The sequence below is a fragment of the Mustela nivalis genome (genome assembly GCF_964662115.1).
Source record: "Mustela nivalis genome assembly, chromosome: 13".
In the NCBI taxonomy this organism is placed as follows: Eukaryota; Metazoa; Chordata; class Mammalia; order Carnivora; family Mustelidae; genus Mustela; species Mustela nivalis.
Genome location: NC_139032.1, coordinates 50,264,766 through 50,285,329, shown reverse-complemented (window position 1 = coordinate 50,285,329; position 20,564 = coordinate 50,264,766). Strand labels below are relative to the sequence as shown.

At 36.3% G+C, this 20,564-nt stretch overlaps 1 long non-coding RNA gene across 4 annotated transcripts in view; it reads right to left on the bottom strand.

Moving 5' to 3' along the window:
• Window positions 1-12,220, bottom strand: part of LOC309846267 — a 25,891-nt gene extending 13,671 nt beyond the window's left edge. For 2 of the 4 annotated variants that reach the window (XR_014301827.1, XR_014301829.1), the window contains exons 1-4: window positions 12,105-12,220; window positions 10,798-10,846; window positions 6,506-6,612; window positions 4,605-4,783 (exon numbers count right to left, since the gene is read on the bottom strand). This is a non-coding gene — a long non-coding RNA (uncharacterized lncRNA). Of the gene's footprint in view, window positions 1-4,604; window positions 4,794-6,505; window positions 6,613-10,797; window positions 10,847-12,104 lie in introns of all 4 variants that reach the window. The other 2 variants (XR_014301826.1, XR_014301828.1) reach the window with 2 other exon arrangements.
• Window positions 12,221-20,564: the final 8,344 nt, after the last annotated feature.

The following is a 20,564-nucleotide window of genomic DNA, read 5'->3' as shown; positions in this document are numbered from 1 at the left end:
GAACTCGGTCCTAAAATCACAAGGAACTAAATTCTGCCAACAAAAAGAATGGTTTTGGAAGAAGATTTTGTACCCAGAGCCTCCAGAGGAGAACTCTGGCCAATAATTTAATTTCAAGGATGTGGAGGAATTGGAACTCTCATACACTGCTGGTGGGAATGTTAAATGATACGAGCCCTATGAAAACAGTATTCCAACTTTTTAAAAAGTGAAACATACACCTATCATATGGCCCAGCCATTCCATTCCTTATTATTTACCCCAAATAATTGACAGCATATGTTGTAACAAGATTTGGTGTGTTATGGAAAGTTTATGTGTACAGTAGTGCCCCCTTATGCACATGGTATGCGTTCCAAGACCCCCAGTGGATGCCTGAAACCATGAATTATACCAAACCCTATATATACTTTTGTTTTTCTTATTCATACCTACTTATGATAAGGTTTAACTTATAAATTAGTCACAGTAAGATATTAACAACAATCATAAAATAGACCAATTTAATACACTGTAATAGAAGTTATGTAAATGTAGTCTCTCTCTCTAAATATAATCTTATTATGCTATCTTACTATATCTTACTATACTTACCCTTCTTCTTGTGATGGTATGAGATGATACAATGTCTAAGTGATGAGATGAAGTGAGGTAGAGGATGTAGGTATTGTGTTTTAGCATTAGACTACAATGGACCTTTTGACAGCATGTCAGAGGGAGGATCATCTGTTTCCACACTGCAGTTAACTGTGGCTAACTGAAACTCTACAAAACAAAACCACAGATAATGGGGAACTATAGTAATAGTCATAACCTCTAAACAGTACAGAAATCCCATCACTTGGTAAATAGATAAGAAAATAGCAAATCCTATTCTACCTATAGAGTGTAGTACTACTCAGAATTAAAAAATGAGGTGTTACTGATATTTGCTAGATCATGGGTCACTCTCAAAACAATGCTGTGTGAAAGAAGCCAGGCACACACAAAAGGGCATATTATATAATTCCAGTATATAAAATTCAAGAAAATGCAATTCGATCTTTAGTGACAGAAAAGAGATCAGTGGTTGCCTGGGAATGGGAGTGTAAGAGGTACTAGTGGAAGAAAGTCATTACAAATGTGCATATGAAAACTTGTGGGTGATAGATTATATTAGGTAGATTATGATAATCAGTTACCAGGTGTCCATGTGACATTAAAATAGATTGAATTTTGAACTTTAGCTATGTGCAACTTGTCTTCAATTATACCTCAATAAAGATGTTTTTTAAAATTGAAGTATAATTGACATACAGTATTATATTAGTTTCATGTATACGGTGTAATGACTCAACATTACTCTTTCAACATTTCAGCATTACTCTTCAGATCCTGGACTCTTAAACTAGGACTTTTCAACAACATTTCAACATTTCAACATTACTCTTCAGATCCTGGTCTCTTAAACTAGGGCTGTGCAAAGGTGTGCTTAGAGTACTTGAAATAGTGGGAAGACTCTGAGGGTTTTTCCCCCACCGGAACATAAAATCTATTCAAAATCTGAGGAAATATATTACAAGGTAAGAAAAGTGTCTATTATAGAGGCAAATACAAAATCCCCATGAATTTATCCAACAAAATATGAGGTGTCAAACACATACTGAGATTATTTTAGACAGTTTCTTTTTTAAATTACCGATACACTTAGCAGACTACAAACCTGCTGGGACTTAACTGATGTCTATTGGCCATAAAGAAAGGGAGGACACCAAGACTGGTGAAAGCCAGAGAGATAAGAGTTTGACTATCAAGGGGAGATTATCAGTGGTACCATATGGTCCTGAGGACCGTGATGACTGTGGATTTGAATTGGACTGGCAGCGCTGTACTACTGACTTCAGGTATAAATTGGTTGAAGACATTTTCACCCTTTTGGGGGTTGGGCAGATTATGAGTCCAACTCATCAGGGTGGAGTTGAGAACACAGCTCCTGGGCAGCAAGGAAGTGAAGCTGAAACCTGTTATGCAGGCTGAGCCAATGCAGGCAAACATCATGGCTCTAGAGGCTTCTGAATTCTCCTTATCTCACCCAACCAATGGGTCTGTTGCAGCAAAAGTCATTCTCAACTCCACTCACTTTGGGGGGGAAATTTCCTGCCTTAATCTGCATTTGCTAAACAATTTAGCCTAGGCAAGACCTCTGAATCATCACAATAAGAAGTGTAATGACTACCATCAACTGAGCTTTGAGGAAGAATAATAATGCAAGTGAAACGGAGAGGTTCTTTTGCCGATCAATTGTTCTTTAGTCTCCAGATACCCCTTTCTTGGAAAAAAGGCAGAAGACCTAGAGAAGGAAAGCACCGAGAAAGGCTGCAAATATCTCAAGAGAACACATGTCTTATTTTCACAATTCAAAGGAATGATGTACCATTTTGGCACTTTTTCTTGAGAGAGACCATTAATAAAATTAATAAAATTGAGAGTTACCGCCAAAGACTTAGTCATGAATTAGCCGTTAGAAAGAGACATGCCTAAATTGCAAATTACTTTTAAAGTCATTAACCATCCCAAACTTAATAAAGTGAAATCTTCACACTGTTAAAGCGAGTAACAGATGTTGTTTTTAATGTTTAATGAAAAATATTTATCTGTTGCTATAATGAAATCCTGTTTCCCTGACCCTCTTTTTTTCCTCTGGTTAGGTTTGTTATGTTACATTAAAACGTTCTTTTGCAAGAATGATCAGTACTTTGTGTTTTTACAGTTACTCAGGCTCAGTCTTAAATAAATGTTATTTTTCACGGATTTCTCCATAATGCGTATCTGAAGAGCAGGAGCAAGTCTATAGAAATCTGTGAGAGTAAAATGGAGAAATGGCGTTTTTTTTTTTTTTTCTTCAGCCAACATGGAAGTTGAAGATCTGTAACCACAGAAAAGCATGTCTAATTAGTGCAGCTTCAAGCTATGAGAGAGACTGAGTTGGCAGCCGTGCTTTCTGTTGGATGATATTTTCTTCTTCTTGGATTATTTAAAGGAGACTAATTTCTTAAAGCCCAAGGCAACAGGGTCACAAGCAGTAAGCAAAACTTGTATCAAGAGAATAATGGTATTTCAGTGTTGGGGAAACATACCCTCCTTAGCCAGGAGGGAAGCCATCAGAACTTAAACTGCTGCAATCTGGAAGCTTCTCCTCAGGACATGTTTATGGCTAGTTTGTGGCTTTAAGTGGCATATAATGTGCCAAATGAGTGGCAGGTGGGGAGGTTTTGTTAAAAAATGATCTGCATGACTTAAGTGATGATAAAGGAACAAAAGGCAAACACAGAGGAAATGAACCCCGCCCTCCGAAATAAAAAAATGAAAATGTTGGTAAACCCTTCTACCAAGAGACAGAACTGGCTTCTATCCATGTAGATCTGAAGTGAATCATTACAGTATGTTACCTCAGTAGCTGGTGTAGATAGAGCTCCTTCTGATTTGAAAATGTGTTATTTCTTCTCAATTTCTTGTAATAACACAGAGAATACACCTTGATTTCACCTTCTAGTCTTAGAACTAGCTCTTAATCCTTTTCTTTCCCAGCTCCAAGAAAGAAAAATAGCAATCAGGGAGAAAAAAAAAATGAGAGAAAAGCATAAAACGTCAATTTACTCTGCCTGAAACATCTGCTCCCATAAGAAAGGAACACTTTCTCCTTCTTTTAGATAGATCCTGGCAGATTGAAATATTAAATAATCAAAGTTTGCTCTTATCAGTTATATTGTGATGAAATGTCAAAAGTAATCTTATCCTTGACCATAAATGAAAAGATCATTACCTTCCGAGGAACTGTAAAGATGACCTAGAAAGGTGTGTGGAATATAAAGATATTATAGTTAAAAATGGACTATGGCTAACAATTCAGTTCTACAAATATTTACGGAATATAGCATCTATTATAGGCCAGGAACTATGTCAAGTACTTCAGGAAGGAAACACAAAGAGGGTTACAGCATAGCCCCTGACTCAAGGAGGCTTGAAGTTAAAAAAAAAAAAAAAAATCAGAACCAGCACATAAACTGTAATAGGCAGGAAAAGAATGCCTTTAGAGTTGTTCAGAGATGTTTAGTTGAGGAGCTCTGAGGTTTGGAGAGAGACCAATTGGTCATTCATAATCGGTTTTATTGACTGAAGAGGACACTGCCCAGGGAAGGTTAAGGCTGGTGATCCAGGTTGGGAGAACAAATGAGCCAAAGCATCAAGGGAGAAGTACGAGGACACTTGGAGATGCCAGTTGGGATGTCAAATGGGAGAGTTACTGACAAGAAAATTATAATGTCATATATTTCTTCTACATACCATAATCATAGCTGGCGTATTTATTTTAAACTCTTTCAAAGGAAGAATGACATATAACCAAACAAATGAAGAAGCCATAGAGATGCATGAAATTTCCCAAAGTGACTGCTTCCTTATAACCAGCATCTTGTTCAGTAAGTGATGTCACCAGCATCCAGAGGTTTTCCTCTCCATAACATCTTTTAGTCACACCCCCACTGATGGTCATTATCCTTATTCTGCCATTGCATCACTATCAATTGGTTTGGAACTTAATATAAATGAAATAACACAGTATATACCTGTGTTTGGATTCTTCTACTGAATCTCCTCCTTTCTGTTCTACGTAACTGTAGTTTATTCTGTCTTACCATTGATTAGTATTCAGTTGCATCGGCTTGTAGGGATGATCTGCTGTTGATGCTACACTTGAACATGTGAGGTTTTGTTTTTAATCTTAACTTTTCATCGTATACATGGCCTAAAAACAACTTAGTTTTAAAATGGGTAAACAAATGCAGTCAGTGATTAATTTAAATATGTACACAGTCAAGTATTTATTATATTCAAGTATGACTACTGATCAGTAATGTTCCTTATTAGAGGAGTATCCGCTCTGATGTGAAGATTGTGGGGTGAATTGGGTCACTTCTATGTTCTCTTTCATTGCTTCTATTTTGTTTCATACACTGGCCTGTGTTGACTTTTCTTTGAGTTCTGTGCTATTGGCTGTGTTGGGTGGAGTTCCTCAGATGTACCGTCCATGTTATATTCTGGTGCATTTTTTTTTTTTTTTGCCCCCACTGAAAAGCCCTGGGACTTTTACTAACTATGTCATGTTAAAAAAAAAAAAAATCCTTGCACTTGTTTTGTTTCCCAATTCTAGAATAACTCTGTTACCAATTCTTACTCTCTGTGATGAAAGGAAGTGTTATCTTCCTCTTGAGGAAGCTCTGCGTTTTGAGCAGGAAAAACTAACTTTCAGGGCTGCCATCTGGAAGGTTTCTCACTCAGGAAACTTATACAAATTCTCTCTCTATTGTCCTCAAAAGGATCGTCCATCCCTGGATCTGTGACTCTCACCGTGTCTAGCACAGTTAATGTTTATCTGGGGGAAAATAGCAATTCTCAGGATCATCAGCAGAGATTCCCATCTCAGTTACCAATTCTGATCATTACCTGCTTCAATCTCTGATATCTGCTTCTATATGCTTTTGAGGGGAATAAAAAGAAAGAACCAAGAAAATGGAGAAGGAAGAAGATGGTGCTCTCACTGTGCATTGTGTATACATTTAGAAATTCAGTAAGAGATTTGAAGAGGGCTGGGCATGGTACTCTGTGGGAGTTCCAAATACTACTTGTCCCTGTAGACTGAGATTATTGCTCCCCCCCCCCCAGCTTTGGAGAACGAGAAAGGTAAAAGTTAGCAATGTGAGAAACTTCCCCGTTTTAATTTTTCTTGCTAGCTATTGTGAAGCTGTGAATTTCTGGGAAGCATTAAAGTTCATTTCCTACCGTCCATTCAAACTACAGTTCCATTGTATGTAAACACACTCAGTGGATTCTATGACTACTGTATATAAAAATGTATTAATCACTTGGGGGGAACTTACAGGTAATTTCGAACTTAAATAGCACCAATAATACTTCCTTAAGGATATGGATAAAGGACAAGCATCTTTCTTTAGTAATGATTTTTATTAACATACAATGTATTATTTGCCCCAGGGGTACAGGTCTGTGAATCATCAGGCTTACACACTTCACAGCACTCACCATAGCATATGCCCTCCCCAATGTCCATAACCCAGCCACACTATGCACCCCGCCTTCCCCCCGCAACCCTCAGTCTGTTTTGTAAGATTAAGAGTCTTTTATGGTTTGTCTCCCTCCTGATCCCATCTTGTTTCATTTTTAAGGACAAGCATCTTAAAGAGAGATAGTGTTGCAATTTTCAAGATGTGGCAGGATTTTTTTGAAAGTAAATTTTATTGTAATATCCAGTTTATTACAGAAGAGCCCTTCCCCTGAATAAAATATCTCACATGATAACACTCAACATAATAATACCACTGTTGGAGAGGGTATTTTTAAAATTTCTAAACAATAAAGAAAGTGTTGAACTTTAATTTTTTAAGTGAAAATTAGAATAGAATGTTTATATATTTAGTATCAATTGAATGCCCATTACTCAACTACTTACTTTAATTCCAGAAATGCTTATTGATGGTAGCTGATGTTTGTCAGACGTTGGGAATATAAAGTCAATTAAATCACTTTTCCTCTATTCCAAGGAGTTTATGGTATAACCTAGGAGGCAGTGAACAAGTAACTATCATTGTCAGATACATTTCATGATGGAACTATATAGAAGTCAAAGGAAAGAGGATTTTGTTTGTTTTTGTCAAACTTTTATATGTAAAATTTCCCCAAAATTTGAGCTAGATGGATTTGGAAGACAGGATGAGTTTTAGAAAGTGGAGGTTGGGAGGCAAATGCAGTCCAGAGATAAACTTTATTTTGCTCCTCCTCAGAGCACTCCTAAGAGGCATTATTTACCATAGTTCATGAAAGACATAGAAAAATTTCGGCACTGATTTCAGGCTAAAATCCATTGTATATAGAAGCCTGTTCCCTCTTCTACTCTATAAAAACTAAGGTGTTAGTGTGGAGGTGATTTATTTTAATACCATAATTTCTTTTATATAATAATTCACAGTTTCAAATTATCTTCAACTTAGTCACCTTTATGCTAAACTCAAAATAATGTTATAAGGAAGAGGGTAGGCATCTTTATGTCCCTTTTCATATGGTGGAATGGCTTGGAGTGACAAAGAAACTGACTCCTGATCACCGCAGATTGACAGAGTAAAATCTAAATTGTTTTAACTCCTATGTGGTATTATTTTTGTGCATTCTCTATTTCTCAGACTCACAGTTACTATGATAAAATGGAAAATCACTATGGTGTGTGTATTCTTATGTGGAGTTTAAGATCTCTTAAAAAGTATAATTAATAACATTTGAACATACAAAGTCTTAATGGAATCCAATCGAAGAAGAATAGAGGGCATAAGCTAAAAAATGTGAGAATGCATGAGATGATACAGGAGACTTGGCAGGATATCTAAAAGAATTACCACATAGAGTTTCACTCTTTTAAGCAGGGAAACAACTTTTCAAGCAGCTTCATGACCTATTTCCTATATGCAGGCTGAACAAAATACACTCCCATGTCTCCAAGAAGCTTCAATGCTCTTTGAACGCTGATAGCACTGCTGTTAGTTGGTACCTCTACCAGTTTTGGTAGGATTTAGCCAGTAAGTCATAACTGAAGAAAAAAAATCAAAGAATCCATGGGAGCTTATATTTAAAAGAGGGATGCCTTGAGAGAATATGTAACATTATCTAGCCAAATTTAACCCACATGACCATGTTATATGGATGAGAAATAACTATGTTTTGTAGTTCTGTTGGCTATCTCTGAGAGGTTGTGAAGAATACAATAAAGTTGGATCAGTCTCGTAGGTATTGAGACTGAAAGGGAACAGGGAGAACTACTGAGTTGATCCAAAAATGTTCAAAAACCATAGTTAAATTAGTTTAGATGAGGTCATAATTCTTATTATTATCAAGGATTTTATTTTCCTCTGACAAAGATGTAATAACACTGAATAGACTTTAAATGATATAAAGCTCCATAATATTTTCATTCTTCATATCTCATTAATTACTTAACATTATAATGAAAGCTAATCCATAAATGGAAATATAAAAACAGGCTACAGTGATGGACTATAAACCTTGCCTTTTGCTGAGTTAAATTTGGAGACAGCGCATATTTAAAATGCTTCAATAGTTAAAGTTCAAGGAAAAGAAAATTTTGCAAAAATCAAGTTTAGTGCTTCCTACATGGATGAGGTAGTAAGTTTATAAAGTATCACACAAACTTTTCCTCTCAGATCAGCAAATTTTCTGGCATATCTTCCAAGTGTGTTTTGTCATATGGGTGCCATATTGCCTTTTTCTGAGGGACATGCACTTGAATATGTGAGAAGAAAGAAAAATAATGTACAAATAGGTCCCTGTTGTATTAAGTTTCCATACTGGAACCCCTGGGACCTGTAATTCCCAAACCTCATTGGGTATCAAAACAGTCTTAGTCATGATGCAAGTTTGGGAGGTGCCATCTTTTCCTACTGAATCAGAACGCCAGTATTGGGTTGCCCATGAATCTTTATTTTTAGTATCCTCCGTGGTGATTATCCTGCACAGTTAGATTTGAGAAACACTGTGATAAGATATGCATACCATATGTTAAGTGTGTGTACATATTTGACCCTGAGAATATTTGTAAATATTTGTAAAGTTTCTTGTGAGTTATAAAGTATATAAAAGAATGATTTTATGATAGGTATCTTCCAACCCAAAATCAACATTGCAGTTAAATGCTGCAAAGCATTACACACCTAGCGTAGTGCCTCTCAGTAGCTAGTTGCATTGGTTTAGCTCCTTGGAGGTAGTCAGCATGGAACTTCCAAATGCAAACTTGATCACCACTTCCACACTGTACCTAAATGGGGAGCATTGACTTCCAGGGGTGAAGAGCAGGTAACATCAACTCAGTAGTAGCCTTAAGAGTGCCTCTCCAAGTCTTTCATGTATCTTCATAGAGTTGATCATCATTGATTAAGCTCTTACAATTTTCCTAGGTACTGGGGTGCCTGGGTGGCTCAGCAGGTTAAGCCTCTGCCTTCAGCTCAGGTCATGATCTCAGGGTCCTGGGATCGAGCCCCGCGTCTGGATCTCTGCTTGGCGGGGAGTCTGCTTCCTCCTCTCTCTCTGCCTACTTGTGATCTCTCACTCTGTGTCAAATAAATAAATAAAATCTTTAAAAAATTTTTTTCTGGGTACTCTTTTAAAATATTGGCAGAATTATTTAATATCATCTCCCCAAAAGAACCATGGGGTGTGTGTTAATTCACTTTACAGTCTAGAAAACTGAGGATTGCACAGGGACATCCAACTCTACTAACTATATATATATATGTATTTTTTTTTAAAGATTTTATTTATTTATTTGACAGGCAGAGATCACAAGCAGGCAGAGAGGCAGGTAGAGACCTGCCCACTGACCCACCCAGGCACCCCCTACTAACTATATTTTTAAACCAGCAAGATAATAAAACCACCACACAAATGTAGTCACTTGACAGGTAGCAATGATAACAAAATGTTGTCTTCATAAATATAGATAAAATTATTAAGAGCAAAATATGTCGGCCCCACCTTCCTGACTACCAGAGTATAAGGGATCCTTCCCCCCAACACACTCCCATTCCTCTGACATGCTTGGTTCAATGAGGGGAGCCTGCTGAGTTTGGGACTACATCAATCAGGAATTGTAGGGCCAGTGGGCATTAGAGACCTTCTATTAAGTTTTCTTATGAGTCACTAGTGAAGCATAGTAGTTTCCTGCCTCTGGCACTCAGGAGAAAAAACCAGAAACAACAGGCAATTTGCCCCTGTCACATAGATTAATCAAGAAAGGGGTAACCTTTGTATCTTTGGCTGGTGTCTGATAAGGGGGAAAGGGCATTGTGATAGATACTGGCAGGAATCTCTTCAATCATCTTTAACAGTCCTGGGACATAAGGCAAGGGGCTTAAAACTTTCATTTAAAACATTTTTTTTTTCTATTGAAGTTTCTGTAATTATTACCTGTGCTCCCTCTATCATGTCCTATTGTGAACAACTTCAAAGAAAAGAAGCAAGTTCTTTAGATCAAAGAAAAAAATTGACTGGGGGAAAAATGGATCGTCTTTCTACTAAACACATACACATATTCTGTTGTTATGGCAACATAAGATCTAAGAATGACACACCAAATAATATGGTACCGAGGCGCATTACTATCGTCAAATGTCACAGTAAATGTGCTTCAGCTTCTGAATATGACATACCAGGTTGTTTCCTGTTCCTTTCAGTTCTTTTACTTGAGGCCAAAGCAACTTACTCTAATGGGAACCAAATATCATCCATCACCCTTCTTAGTGGATGTTTCTTGCATGAAGAGATCCACTAAGTCCACTAAAGAGATACGCAGCAGGATGAAAACTGAGCTTGTTCCTAAGGGAACAGCTGCTTATCTTTTAAAACCCATTACATCACATCTATATGGAAGTATGCCCAACTGAGAAATTCATTTGTATATATTTTATTTGTGTGGGTGCATATAACTTTGGATCGGCTAAATATTAGTAGACAAAGTAAATCATATGTATGTATATTTTACATAAGTATACATACTTATGTATACTATTTATTACTTTATGTGATAAAGCCCAGATGGAATTTTACCATTTTGGGGATGTTGCTACATGTTTATATAGAATAGATTGTTTATATATATGTATATATATGTATATGTATATATATATATACATGTTTATATATATATAGCTTTGTTCTTTATATTTTCTCTAATATGCTTACATATATTAATGATTCATTCTCGAGATTGACTTGCAACTTCATTGTGTGCCTTTGCCGATAGAAAGACCAAAAAAAGGAAAAAAGAAAGGTTAGGTTATAAGTCAACAGCAATTTTCTGTAAAAGAATATCGAGACATCCCGAGTGAAAGGTCAGACATCTAGGAGATCTTAGAGATGATGGAAAAAGATCACACATCTTAAAGAAGCATGTGAAGTACCGAACTCTAAACTGTGAGACTGAAATTGGCTTCAGGGACTGTTTCCTCTTTCATGTGGGAGCAGAAGCTGAATAAAAGGGAAGGGCGATGGTGGAGTGGAACCTGAGGCTTCAAAGACCTGTCCTTGGGTGTGTGTCACCCTCACGCCCCGCTGCCCTTCTGTTGCTGATATTTTACCTTCATTCTGCACGCAGTAGGGTGGGGTTTAAACCAAGAATCTGTCTCCAGGAAGTGTAAATAGAGATTTCTGAATCATGCCAGTCCCTTTCCAAAGAGTCTCCTATGTTTATTCTTAGGAGCTCATTTAAACAGGAATGAAAAAAAAAAAAAGTCCATAAAATAGCTATTCAGTTAGTGTCAGCTAATTCCACTGCTCTCTGGTCCCTATTTATTTGAAAAATGTGCCATCACAGTATATTTGTGATAGGAGTGAATTAAGGGTGATAATACTGAACATACTAATTTAAAATATATGCTAGAGCTCTTAGCTTAGTCAAACACATTTAATGTTTCTCTTCTCAATATTATTCTCACCAACTAACCATTTCAAGAAATAATTTAACACCGAGTGGTGAGCTCTACACTGATAAAGGACGTCTATCGTCCCCAAAGCATTTGCTATCAGTTTACTTAGAGTATCTTAAAATGCCAAAGAAAATGAAATTCCAACCCAGTAATTTAGCCATTGTGCTAAATGTATTTTCTGATGAGATCGCAGCGTATTACTGAACACCAAATTAAAAAGTCGGTGAAAATGGATTGGAAAATAGAAAGATCGCAGAAGGAAGACAAAGATAATAGCACAGTGAACACGGACTCCTGTGCATGTTGAAACAGTACTCTGCGTGTTATTTTTATTTAGAAGCCCTGTGTGCTATGCGGCACAGCGCATGCAAGACCTGCCCATAGAAAGCAGACAGGGCAACATAAAACCATCTTGAGAACACCTACAAGACACCCCCACCCCACCCCCAAGGGAGTTTACCTATCACTGATAAAAATGAAACATTGATTCAGGAAAGGTCCCAGGCACCCAGCTGTAGAGAATGTTGATTTCCAAGGTACATATAGGGGATTTGAGATTCATACCAGATGCTGAAATCCCCACCAACTTTTGAAAGGTTTCCTCTTGTATAGGAAGACAAAGGAGGGTAAGGCAACTCTTCTTATTTTTAATTTTTAGGTAGGACTGACAGAGTGCTACTGTTCCTGTAGCTGTTACTGGTGAACAGTCATTAAGAATTTTAGATTCGGGTGCCTGGGTAACTCAGTTTGTTAGGCGACTGTCTTCAGCTCAGGCCATAATCCTGGATTCTGAGGATCAAGTCCCATGTCGGGCTCCCTACTCATCAGGGAGTCTACTTCTCCCTCTGACCCTCCCCCCTGTCATGCTTTCTCTCTCTTATTCTTTCTCTCAAATGAATGAATGGAATCTCTCTCTCTCTTTTTTTTTTTTAAGAACCTTAGTTTCAAAACACCCTCCCTCATGAATCATGAGGTCCTCACACTATGAGAGGGGTTTTGGAAGAGTTCCCCTAACAGAACTAGAAAGAGCACTGCCCACAGACACACACACACACAGGATTGATTTTGTTATTCCTTACATTCATTTATTGGTCTATTCTACATGTTGAGTAAATAACTAAATATGAGGAGAAGCAACACTAATATGTATTCAATATGTAAATGTAATTATAAAAGAGGGATGATCATTTTAGTGGTTTATATCCTTGAGTTTCTTGGCCATGGAAGCACATATTTCCTCCAACAGGAATAAGAATCCTAAGAACATCGATTTGCTTCTGTAATAATTGCTTAGAAATATCAACCATGTATAGTCATATATTCAACTACTGTCTTTCTGTTCATTCAGTTTTGTGTTTTCTTCTCATTTCACTTTCCTTCTCTCCTAAAACTGCTTGTTCTCTCTGAACCTTCTTGCTCTGTCTTTCCCCCTCTCTCTTGCGTTGCGTATGTACATTTTTCTCCCATTCCTATACTCTGATTTTCTTCTAACACCATTCCACTTTCTATGCCACTCAGATACTCTCCCTCTTGATTATCAGTTCTCTTTTGTCCTTATGTTTATCCTAATCTCTCATTCATCTTTTTGTCCTCTGATCTTTTTCTCCCTCTATGACAATTCTATGTTCCTCGTATAATGATGTTTTTGCCTTTTCTCATATTTTAAGATTTCCTTTCTCCTTTCCATGATTATTCGTTTCCTTTATGTTTCTCAGCTAGTTACTTTTGTTTTGACTCCCTCCTCTTCTCTATTTTGTCCTCACCTTTCTTCTCTATTCTTATGAGGAAATAATCAACTTAGATATAGTATCTTGTTTTTTGTTTCTGTTCTATAGGAATGTTTCCCATTCATTAGTTCTGCTCTCTGAATAGTCTCCTTTGTAGATGTTGGAAGTGATGTTACTAATCCCTCAGTCCTTACACTTTCTATTTTTATTTTTTAAGTTTATTAAGTAATCTCCACACCCAGTTTGGGGCTCCAACTCACAACCGTGAGATCAAGAGTCATAGGTTCTTTTGAATGAGCCAGTTGGGAACCCTGGGACATTTTCTTTCATAAGGTAGCCTAGGCATGATTTTTTTTCTATATATGTCCTTAGAAGCATTATTACCCTACATTTCATACTTCAGCTTATATTTGAATGACTTAATAATCCCATATTTCTTACCTCTATTTAGAGGTTGATTAAATTCTATCACAATTTCTTCTTTACCACACTGCCCTTATATACTCATTCATTAAATAATATAACATAATTCAGAAATTAACTTAATAACACAGTAAGTATAGAAATGCTTTTGTGTGTTTGAATAATCTACCTTAACTTTTAACTTCTGTTGATTAGATTTTCACTGCATAATGAAGTGTCTCTGTTGAAGGTCACCCATGCTATTCATTAACTGATACTTTTTTGACTTATAAACAAATTTAGGGGTAATTAAAAATAGGCTATTTAATTCTATCATTTATAAACATCCATCACACATTTTTTGAGCACTAAACTCTGTAGTTGTCCTGGAGAAAAACATTTAACAAAAAGAGAGATTCTTATGTGTTAGAAAAAATAATAATGAAAGAACTAACCACATAGAGGTATGGTTTTTAACACGGTAACTGGTGTGCAGTATATGGAACACCAAAAACACGTAAAGATTGAGTTCAATTTAATCAACTTCAGGGAAGCCTTCCCTGATCAAATGGAAATTGAGAGGTTATAGGAAGAGTGGGTGTTACTAACTGAGGAAGTGTCTTGTGAATTTTTAAAAATATGGACCCAGCATATTTTTAAGTTAGCTTAAATTAGGTTTTAAAAATTATTTTGTCATTACCAAGAATTGGGTCTTTTACTAACACTATTTTTCGTATGTATAAATCAATTTATATTTAAGTAACTTTCACTTGATTTTCACAGAATTTTTCTTAAATAATTACACTACTTTTATTTTTATTATGTTATATTACAATGATGATATGCATTCTATTTTCGTTTTCTTTTTCTGCGCAACAAATTACCATAAAACAGTGGCCTAAAAGGGTACATAGGTCAGGAGTCCTACTGATGAGGCCCAACAGGATAATCCCATGTCTTATTAAATTAGTAATTTCACTGTGGAATTGATACCCAGTATATTCACAGGTACTGCCTACAATCAGTGAGAGGACATTGTCCAAAGTATGTACACCAGGTGACAGGAAATGTGGAAGCCATTTTAGAATTCTTTTTAATGGGGGAGCCACAAGAAGTAGAATGAGATTTCTTGGCTTAAAATCAGTATCCTTCATAACATGGGGAAATATTCAGTCATATCTATATTTTTTATAAAGTCTCCTGTTTAAAATATACTTGTATTTTATTAAATACATTTTGGCATCTTTTGAGATGATGACAGTTTTTACTTCTTTGCCTCTGAATTTTATATATTACAGATTTAAGAAAACTAATTACTGGGTCACTTGAATGGCTCAGTAAGTATAGCATGTGACTCTTGATCTTATGATCTTGAGTTCAAGTCCCACATTGGGTGTGGAGCCTACTTAAGAAAAAAAAAGTAATTATTATTTTGATAATTATTTTAACTGCATTTGATAAGGTTTTTGCTTAGTTTTTTTTTTTTTTTTTTAACTTTTTATTTTTTATAAACATATATTTTTATCCCCAGGGGTACAGGTCTGTGAATCACCAGGTTTACACACTTCACAGCACTTTTTAGGAATTTGAATTAACAAGTATAAATAATATCCTATAATTTCTGAGTTTTGTTATATTTTATGTTCTTTGTTATTCTTCCTTGATAAAATTGAGAAACCTTTCATCTTTCTCCTATTTATAAACAGATTATATACTACTTTTATATCTATATGTACTCTGCTCTTCAAGTTTCAAATATCTTTTTTATCTTTTGGTATATCTTTTCTTATTTTTATTTTGGTTATGTGTGTTTTATTTCTTTTAATTAAATTTCTTCACATGATATCAGTTACCTAGTACAATTTAATGCTCTAGAACAAACAAAAAATTTCAGGGGCACACAACAATAAGCGGCAACTTTTAGTTGATCTGGGTTTGGTCACCACGGCAGGTTTTCTGACTTTGGTTGGGTTTAGACACATGTCTAGAGATCGGTTGACTGTTGGGTGATCTAGTACAGCTGTAGCTGGGACAACTGGGGCAATTAAACTCTATTACATGTAACATTTTTTTGTAATATGCTAGACCAAGTGTATGTTCATGACCATGGCAGAGGGTAAGAGCAAGAATGGGAAATCGTGCAAGCACGTCAAGCCTCTGCATGCATTACACTAACTCCCATCAGACAAAAGAAAACACATGCTCATACCCAAATGGAGCGGTAAGCCCTGATAGTTTACATGACAAAGGACTCAGATATGAGCAGGGTTAAAATTCAACATCATTAATGTAGTTAATCTTCTGTAACAGATAAATTTAATAATAATAATAGAAACTCAACTTCAGACACGCATAGTAAGAGCCAAACTGATTATTCATTTTAGTTTACTCACTTAAGGTTTACAAGCCTATCTATTCTTATTAGAATTGGATATAAACTCAGATTTAAAAAAAATTATTCTTGAGCTTTCACTCCCCAACTCAAAATCCTCACTGGTTCCTCATCTCCCTCAGGGTAAAACTGAAAGTTCTTTTAAGGGCCTCCTAGGTTTTTATACTATTCCTCTGCCACTGAGCTTATCTTCTACTTCTCATACCCATCCATACTCTACTTTTGTCAAGCTAGTATTTTTTTTTTTTTTTTTGACAGACAGAGATCACAGTAGGCAGAGAGGCAGGCAGAGAGAGAGGGGAAGCAGGCTCCCTGCTGAGCAGAGAGCCTGATGCGGGGCTTGATCCCAGGACCCCAAGATCATGACCTGAGCCGAAGGTAGAGGCTTAACCCACTGAGCCACCCAGGTCCCCCTCAAACTAGTCTTTTAATTACTCAGAAATGCAAAATATGAACAGTTGATTCTTGAACAATGAGGGGACTTGGGGTACCCACTCCTCATGCAGTCAAAAATCCATGTATAACTCTTGTCTCCCCCAAAACTTAAGTGCTAAGAGCCTACCAATGACTGGAAAACTTACATACTGCATTCTTACAATTAAATGAGCTAAAGAAAAGAAAAAGTTAAAAAAAATAAGACAAAATACATTTACAGTTCTCTAATGTATTCACTGGAAAAAAATTCTCTTATAAGTGGACCCGTGTAGTTTAAACCTGTATTATTCAAGGACCAACTGTAGCACCTTATGGCTTTTGCATCTGCTGTTGGCTCTATTGAGAACACCCTTTCAACAAATTCAGACAAAATGCCTTTTCAGGGACCCTTTCCATCAGTACTTTTGCTGCTTTATTTTTCTGTGTAACTTTTATGACAATCCAGTATGCTATGTTTTACTGTTCTTTTGTTCATAGTGTGTGTGCCATGACTACCTTACAATCTCTGTTAGGAAAGAGATTTTAAAAAGAGGAAGGAAGGAAGGAAGGAAAAAGGGAAGGAAGAATGGGAGGGAGAAAGGAAAGAAAAAAGAAAAGAAAAGGAAAGGAAAGGAAAGGAAAGAAAAGAAAAGAAAAAAGAAAAGAATGAACAATCGGGAGGGAGGTAGGGAGGAAGGAAGGGAGGGGGAAGAGAGGAAGGGATGTCTCCCTACTTTGCTCACCACAGTATATCTGAAACATAGAATTCTGAGACATAGGTACTCATATTTTTGAATGAATGTGTGTGTCTATAATAACATAAATCAATCCGTTCTTTTAGTTTGGTTCAAGGTTTTATGAAACCTACATACTTTCTTTATACAAAATAAGTGACCCTACCTTAAATCCTGGCCATAATTGTCAAACAAAGCAATTTGAGAAGAAAATAAAATGTTTTACAAATAAAAGACGCATGTAAACATCATCATATATCCCTGGGCATGGGGTCCTTTACCAAATATAGTTTGTGCTGTATCTTAATGAACTGCCTAAATAACTCTGCAGATGCCAGGTTCCTATTCCACAAATTTTCAGAATTAAAATGACTAAATTGGTATTATGACCTTCAATTATATTAAATCAAGGAAGCATTAAGGCCTTCAAGCAACAGCAATTGAATTATGTTCCAGGCACTCTGCTGGCAGTGGGAAAAAGAAACAAAAAAGAGAACAAAACATGTTTTCCAGCCTCAGGTCTAGATCATATTACAGGATTTTTAAAGTAGCTTTATCATGTGTAAAAAACAAACTTATAAGAACTCACTGAGATTACTATTAAGATATTTTATTTATTGAATCCCATTTCTCATCTTCTGTATTAATTAAAGCTTTTGCCTACTCTCATCCACTATGTCTGTTTCATTGTCTTAAGGAATTCTGTTCTCCACCTTCCCCCCAATCCCATTTTATATTCATTCTTTTTCTTGTTCTTTGGTTGTTGTCTTCATTCTCAGGTGTCCTGTAAGTCTCCAAGTTGGGTTTAACACAATTATAGGACTGTCTTACCTTTTCTTCCAGTGTCTCAAATCCTTCGACATTACCCATCCTCTTTTTACACTTTTCGAGTCTTTACATTTTGACTTCTAGTCACACAAGCTTATCTCTGTTTCCTCCCAGATGACTACTAAAATGATACTGAGGATACAAAATGGAACAAACCCACAAGGACAAAGATTATGGGAAAGAGTGGCAGATACGTTGGAGGAGTGATAATGAATTCAGCTGGGTAGAAGACCTAAAATCTCAGATGCATAGACAGGAGAATACTGAAAATGAAGCCAGTTGTTCCATGACAAGGGACTTTTAAAAGGTTTGGGGCTTGGAGATATCAATTCCTGGAGTAGTAAGAGGAGTGAGTATAAGGCTTTATAAAAATAAGGTGAGGGCACCTGCCTGGCTCCATGGGTTAAACCTCTGCCTTCAGCTCAGGTCATGATCTCAAGGTCCTGGGATGGAGCCCTACATTGGGCTCTCTGCTCAGCAGGGAGCCTGCTTCCTCCTCTCTCTCTGCCTGCCTCTCTGTCTACTTGTGATCTCTTTCCCTCTGTCAAGTAAATAAATAAAATATTTTTTAAAAAATTTAAAAAGATATATAAAAACAGGGTGAGTATCTGCAGTTCTATGTCTGATCATTCCATAACCCCACCTACCTAGTTGAATGCCGCCAAGCAGAAGACCAGAGGTTTCATTTTGGAAGAATTTAATGGTATGGAAATAGCAATGATAGACTCAGGTGTGTTGGGAAACAGATTATGTGACTGAAAATGGAGATTTCATGAAGGTCTTGCATTCCTGGTCCCCTTTGTTCTTAGAATGGCTGAAACTGGATAACCACAGGCAAAAATACCATTACATTGCTAAAGAGGTGCCCCCTTCTTCTTGTTTCAGTTAGTCACTAGACAGTGAAACTCATCCGTCAGCAATCCTCAATGTGTTTGCAGAACTAATAATGACTCTTCTGTATGAACAGACACCCAGTATAATAGATGGTATTATTGCCACAATATCCACTAGACCTCTCTATGAGACATATTCTTTGAAGGACAACTGTTTCATCCCACTGACATAAACCTTGTTCATGTGATTTGCTTTGGCTGATATGAACAGAAGGGATGGATGCTTCCTCTGAGCTCAAGTTGTACACTATCATGTGGTTTCATTATTTGTATTTACCTTCTGCAGTCACACCAACAATTCATGGCAAAGTAACAGGTGCCTGGGTGGCTCAATCCATTAAGCATTTGCTTTCAGCTCAGGTCATGATCCTACGGTCCTGGGATGGAGCCCTGCATCCATAGGGCTCTCTGCTCAGTGGGAGTCTGCTTCTCTTTCTCCCTCTGCTTGTGTTCTCTTCCATCCTTTCTCTGTCAAATAAATAAATGAAATCTTTTTTTAAAAAAAATACAGTGGGGGGTGAGAAAATAGAGGAGAAAGGTAGAGTAAGAAAATTTTGATAAGAGAAGTACATGTAATACTATATTGAAAATACCTCTCAAGCACTCAGGGCAATGGATGAAAGCAGACTCACAAAGACATACCATGACATTTCAGAACAGCATCAGTTAAGAGACGATCCTATAAGATTCTGGATTAAAACCAAATCATGACCACTATCACCACAAGCCACTTAATAGATAGCATTGGGAAGAAGAATGGAAATAGACTTCTCTACAGCCATACCGAAAACAAGAAGACCAGGTTGAAATGACCCTCATAGTCCTTCAGGAAAATCTACTTTAAAATTCTGTACACAGCCAAAATGTTAATCAAGTATGATGACAAAATATATATCTTTCAGGGCTGCAGGTACTTAGAAAATAGACCATTTGTAAACTTTTTTTTAAAAGAAAATTAGTTACGGATGTCCTGCAAAAGGAAGCTTTCAACCAAAACAGGTGATTCAATAAGCAGTTCATCTAACATAGGAGGAAGCTGAGTGAAAATGCAGGTGCTAGATGAACAGCAGACATAGAGAACCATCACACTGAATTGGAACAGATGGTTGAAGGGATCCAGGAAGGTTTCCATGAAAATGGGAGCATCGGGATTCTTTATTTTTAGAGGACGCTTAGAGGGTATTGCTGATAAAGCAATTGGGGAAAAAAACAGCCATTCATTGAAATCTAGCAAGTAAAAAGCAAACAAATACATATATAATATATTTATATGTAATATATGAAATTTCTAAAAATTATAAGAAAAAAAGGATCTGTATACTATGCCGCTATTTGACTTTATAGTATAAGTGAGATTATAAATCATGCTAATGATGCTGATTTTTTTAAAACTAAAACTTTCATATAACTATGTAGGAAAGATAAAGACAAATTCTGTCTATAGTTAATTAATTCATAATATGTAAAATTTGTAAGTAAATTAGTATATATTATTATTTTACTTAGATACTTAAATACTTAAGAAAATGGGTAAAACAGTTAAAAGTTACTGTCTTTAGAGAACAGTGTTAAGGAATTATAATAGAGATGGCTTCATTCTATAAGTCTTTCAGTATTGTTTAATTTTTAAACCA